The following is a 5,994-nucleotide window of genomic DNA, read 5'->3' on the forward strand; positions in this document are numbered from 1 at the left end:
TCGGGAATATGAGCAACTCCTACAACATGTGGCCTGTATTCGTTGTGCCATACAACCTTCCACCGTGGGCATGTATGGATCAGTCCAACTTCATGCTGACATTGCTAATCCCTGGTCCATCCTATCCAGGAAAAGATTTTGATGTCTTCATGGAGCCTTTGATGGAAGAGCTGCAGGAGCTCTGGAAAGGTGTAGAATCATATGATGCCAATAGTCCAGACAAGTTTGATCTCCGTGCTGCAATCTTATGGTGCATTCATGATTATCCGGCACTGCACACATTGTCAGGGAGGGCCACAGCTGGTTACCAGGCATGTGTGCGTGGTGACAAAGAGAATTGCTCCAAGAAATTAAGGAACAAAATCTGCTTTATTGGGCACCACCGTTGGCTACCTCGGTACCATCCTTGAGAAATAGCAAAGAATTCAATGGTGCTTCTGAAAGCCGTGAGAAGCCAGCAGAATTCACTCCAGAAGAGCTGAAGGAACAACTTGATAGGGTTAGAGATGTGATACCAGGCAAGCTTCAGAAGAAAAGGAAACATGAGGACGGTCAGTGTTCGAGCCGTAGGTCTTGTTTGTGGGACTTGCCATACTGGGAAGATCTAAAGCTAAGGCATAATCTCGATGTAATGCACATCGAGAAAAACATCTGTGACAATCTGATTGGTACTTTCATGAACATACAAGGCAAGACAAAGGACACTGTGAATTCAAGGCTTGATTTGGAAGACATGGGCATAAGACGTGACTTGCATTTGCAGCCTGTTTCAGCGGACTCTTTTGAGATGCCACAGGCGTGGTATACAATGAGTAAACAAGAAAAAAATGCATTTTGTGAATTCATAAAAGCTGTGAGGTTTCCAGATGGGTACGCGTCTAACATATCCAAGTGTGTTGCTGCTGATAAGTGCAAGCTTCAAGGGCTGAAGACCCATGACTGTCATATATTGCTTCAAAGGATCTTACCGGCTGGCCTGCGAGGAACAATCCATGGAGACATATATGAAGTGGTTGCTGAGCTTGGAAATTCCTTCAGAGAGCTGTGCTGCAAAACACTGAAGAGAGACGTTCTGGACAGACTTGAAAAGGAAATCATAGTTATTCTTTGCAAACTTGAGAAGATCTTCCCCCCATCTTTCTTCGACGTGATGGTGCATTTGGCCATCCATTTACCAAAAGAGGCAAGGCTTAGAGGCCTAGTGCATTACAGTTGGATGTACCCAGTCGAAAGAAGGTTGCTAACATTGAAGCATTATGTCGGGAACAATGCCAGGCCGGAGGGATCGATTGCCGAAGCATATATTGTTGATGAGTGCCTGACATTTTGCTCGAGATACTTCGACGATGTTGAAACAAGATTCAACCGTCCAAGCAGAAATCCGGAGCGGGATGATTCACATATTGGTGATGTGTCTGTTTTCAAACACGGTGTGAAATTTATTGGAGCCTCTCAATATGTGTATGCAGGTGAGGACTATGACAAGATGGTGTGGTATGTGCTCCGAAGTTGCCCTGAGGTTGATCCATACATCGAGTACGTTTCTCTTCATTCCCGTATATAGATAGGTTATTGCAGCCTGTCCATATAATAATTAGGATATTTTTTCTGTTGCCATTCCAGGCTGTGCAAAGAAGAGTTGAACCAACGAGGTGGTCAGATCAATGTTGATAGATGGCTTGCCAAGAACTTTGCTAGATGGTTTCAGACTCATGTGAGATCTTTAGCTGGTTTATTTCTGAAGATTGGAAAAGTTCATGATATAAATTTTCTGTGTGTGTTACTCACCCCCTGGTTGATTTTTTGCAGATTGGAAAAATGCGAAATGATGTCTGTCCTGATCTCTATGCTTTGGCGTGCAAACCAGATTTTAGAGTGAGACTATATTCGGCATGTGTTGTTGACAGTGTTCGGTACCATACTGTTGATCGCGAGAAGAACAGAAAGACACAAAATAGTGGAATCATTTCTGAGGGAGATCATGATGGCAACAGCATTGACTTCTTTGGTCAGCTCAAATCCATCATCAGATTGCAATACAACTCCAGCGGTGGCGTCCATCGGTCAGTTGTCCTCTTCCGGTGTGACTGGTTTGACCTTGGTGGTAGGAAACCCGGATTCGACGATGATGGACACTTCAAAAGTGTTAACATAGAAAAGTTTTGGTACAAGAATGATCCTTTCATCCTGACATCACAAGCAACCAAGGTCTTTTATGTGCCAGACACTTCCTTGAAAGGAAATTAAATGGCAAGTGGTGCAGAAATTTCACCATAGACATCTATGGAGTGTAAAAGAAAATGAACAGGGACCCGGTGTTGCTGTACTGTCATATCAAGATGAAGATTCCAGTCAAGTTCCTGTGCAAGAAAAAGAAGGCACTGCACGGAGTAGGACGAGAAGTGACCAGGAACGTGTGCTACTTGAAAAAGTCATTGTGGACAAACTGAAGAAACGGAGCAAGGAGGTTGTTCCTGAAGAAATCGAGGAGGTTGATCAGACAATGTACCAGTATTGCAGTGATGATGATGATGATGATGGAGGAAATAGGACTAGGAATCGTCCAGTTTTCGAAGAAGATGAATAGCAGTTTGAATCTGTAGTTTGTGTAATGGATGAATAGCAGTTTCAATCTGTAGTTTGTGTAATGTCAGTTTATTTCAGATTATGTGTCAGGTTGTTTGGCCCAGAATTTATGTTGAACATGCCAGCTTGTTTTTCCCAGAATTTATGTTGAATATGTCAGCTTTTTGTTCCCAGAATTTGTGCCCAATTTTTTCAATACATGGGTGACGCCGGCGACCATATATTGGCGGCGCCGCCGTGCATGGCTGACGCCGGCGACCATATATGGGCGGCGCCGCCGTGCAAAAGGAGTTGCTACAGATTTTCAACGGAACTCATTTTCAACAGAACACATTTTCAACTGAACAGAATTGCACACATACATAGACATGGTTCAAATTCAGGAACTAAACATTGTGGCACGAACAGACAAATGGTTGGAATTACAACACAATAACTCTAGCATATTGATGTCTACTCACGCTTCTATTCCTGTAGACAGTGTTGGGCCTCCAAGAGCAGAGGTTTGTAGAACAGCAGCAAGTTTCCCTTAAGTGAATCACCAAAGGTTTATCGAACTCAGGGAGGTAGAGGTCAAAGATAGTCCTCTCAAGCAACCCTGCAATTAAGATACAAGAAGTCTCTTGTGTCCCCAACACACCTAATACACTTGTCAGATGTATAGGCGCACTAGTTCGGCGAAGAGATAGTAAAACACAGGTGGTATAGATGAATATGAGTGGTAATAACAATCTGAAATAAATATGGCAGCGAGTAAACATGCAGTAGAACAGTAAGTAAGCGGTGTTTGCAGTATTGGAAACAAGGTATAGGGATCATACTTTCACTAGTGGACACTCTCAACATTGATCACATAATAAATAAATAACTTCTCCTCACTTGTGCTACATATACTCTTGTTTGATAACAAACACCATTCATTTTGTAGGGCTACAAGAGCTCCCTCAAGCCGGAGTTAACAAGCGCCACAACATTCAGCATTCATATTTAAGTAACCTTAGAGCATAATAGATCTTTGCAAAATAAGCCGAGAACTAACATAGCATACACACTGTCAACATTACACTATGAAAGGGGGAATATATCACATCAATACTATCATAGTGATAATTAACTCCATAACCTACAAGAGATTATGATCATAGCCTACGACAAGAACCACACGATGCACACACTGTCACCATTACACCATGCAGGAGGAATAGACTACTTTAATAACATCACATGAGTAGCACATAGACTAGTAGCGATACAAAGCTCATCATATGGATCTCGATCATGCAAAGCAATTCACGAGATCATTGTATTGGAGTACACAGAGAGAGATTAACCACATAGCTACCGGTACAGCCCTTAGCCTCGAGGGAGAACTACTCCCTCCTCATCATGGGAGCAGCAGCGTTGATGGAGATGGCGGTGGTGTCGATGGAGATGCCTTCCGGGGGCACTTCCCCGTCCCGGCGGCATGCCGGAACAGAGACTCCTGTCCCCCAGATCTTGGCTTCGCGATGGCGGCGGCTCTGGAAGGTTTTTCGTATCGTGGCTTCGTCTCGAGGTTTTAGGTCAGGGAGGCTTAAATAGGCGAAGAGGCGGAGTCGGAAGGGCTACGGGGCAGCCACACAACAGGGGGGCGCCCCCCCTGGGCCGCGCCGGCCACATGTGTGGGGCCCCTGGGCCTCCCCTCTGGTCCCTCTCAGGTGTTCTGGAAGCTTCGTGGAATTATAAGATACTGGGCGTTGATTTCGTCCAATTCCGAGAATATTTCCTTACTAGGATTTCTGAAACCAAAAATAGCAGAAAACAGGAACTGGCACTTCGGCATCTCGTCAATAGGTTAGTTCCGGAAAATGCATCAAAACGATATAAAGTGTGAACTAAACATGTAGGTATTTTCATAAAACAAGCATGGAACATCAGAAATTATAGATACGTTGGAGACGTATCAAGCATCCCCAAGCTTAGTTCCTACTCGCCCTCGAGTAGGTAAATGATAACAAGAATAATTTCTGAAGTTACATGCTACCATCATAATCTTGATCAACATTATTGTAAAGCATATGAGATGAATGGAGCGATTCAAAGCAATAGATTGCTAACAAAAGATGATCACTAAACAAATGAATCATATAGCAAAACTTTTCATGAATAGTACTTTCAAGACAAGCATCAACAAGACTTGCATAAGAGCTAACTCATAAGCAATAAATTCTTAGTAGAATGCATTGAAGCAACACAAAGGATGATTAAGTTTCAGCAATTGCTTTCAACTTGTAACATGTATATCTCATGGATATTTGTCAACATAGAGTAATATAACAAGTGCAATAAGTAAACATGTAAGAATCAATGCACACAGTTAACACAAGTGTTTGCTTGTAAGATAGAAAGAAGTGGGTAGACTGACTCAACATAAAGTAAAAGAATGGCCCTTCGCAGAGGGAAGCATGGATTACTATTTTTGTGCTAGAGCTTTTATTTTGAAAACATAGAAACAATTTTGTCAACGGTAGTAATAATTCATATGTGCTATGCATACTACTTCCTACAAGTTGCAAGTCTCATGCATAGAGTACTAATAGTGCTCGCACCTTGTCCTAATCAGCTCGGATAACACGGATTATCATTGCATGACATATGTTTCAACCAAGTGTCACAAAGGGGTACCTCTATGCCGCCTGTACAAAGGTCTAAGGAGAAAGCACGCATTGGATTTCTCGCTTTTGATTATTCTCAACTTAGACATCCATACCGGGACAACATAGACAACAGATAATGGAATCCTCTTTTAATGCTTAAGCATTCAACAACGGATAATATTCTCATAAGAGATTGAGGTTGTATGTCCAAACTGAAACTTCCACCATGGTACATGACTTTAGTTAGCAGCCCAATGTTCTTCTCTAACAATATGCATACTCAAACCATTTGATCATGAAATCGCACTTACTTCAGACAAGATGAACATGCATAGCATCTCACATGATATCCAACAAAGGTAAAAAGTTGATGGCGTCCCCAGAAACATGGTTACCGCTCAATAAGCAACTTATAAGAACTAAGACACATAACTACATATTCATCACCACAATAGTTTTTAAGCTATTTGTCCCATGAGCTATATATTGCAAAGATAAAGGAATGAAATTTTAAAGGTAGCACTCAAGTAATTTACTTTGGAATGGCAGAAAAATACCACATAGTAGGTAGATATGGTGGACACAAATGGCATAGGTTCTGGCTCAAGGTGTTTGGATGCACGAGAAGCATTTCCTCTCACTACAAGGTTTGGGCTAGCAAGGTTGTTTGAAGCAAACACAAGTATGAACAGGTACATCAAAACTTACACAAGAACATATTGCAAGCATTATAAGACTCTACATTGTCTTCCTTGTTGTTCAAACACTTTAC

General features: G+C 42.1%; 1 pseudogene; it reads left to right on the top strand.

Annotated features, from left to right (window-relative positions):
* Window positions 1-1,150: 1,150 nt before the first annotated feature.
* LOC139831438 (uncharacterized) lies at window positions 1,151-2,587 on the top strand (annotated as a pseudogene).
* Window positions 2,588-5,994: the final 3,407 nt, after the last annotated feature.

Source organism: Lolium perenne, chromosome 5 (assembly GCF_019359855.2).
Source record: "Lolium perenne isolate Kyuss_39 chromosome 5, Kyuss_2.0, whole genome shotgun sequence".
Lineage (NCBI taxonomy): Eukaryota > Viridiplantae > Streptophyta > Magnoliopsida > Poales > Poaceae > Lolium > Lolium perenne.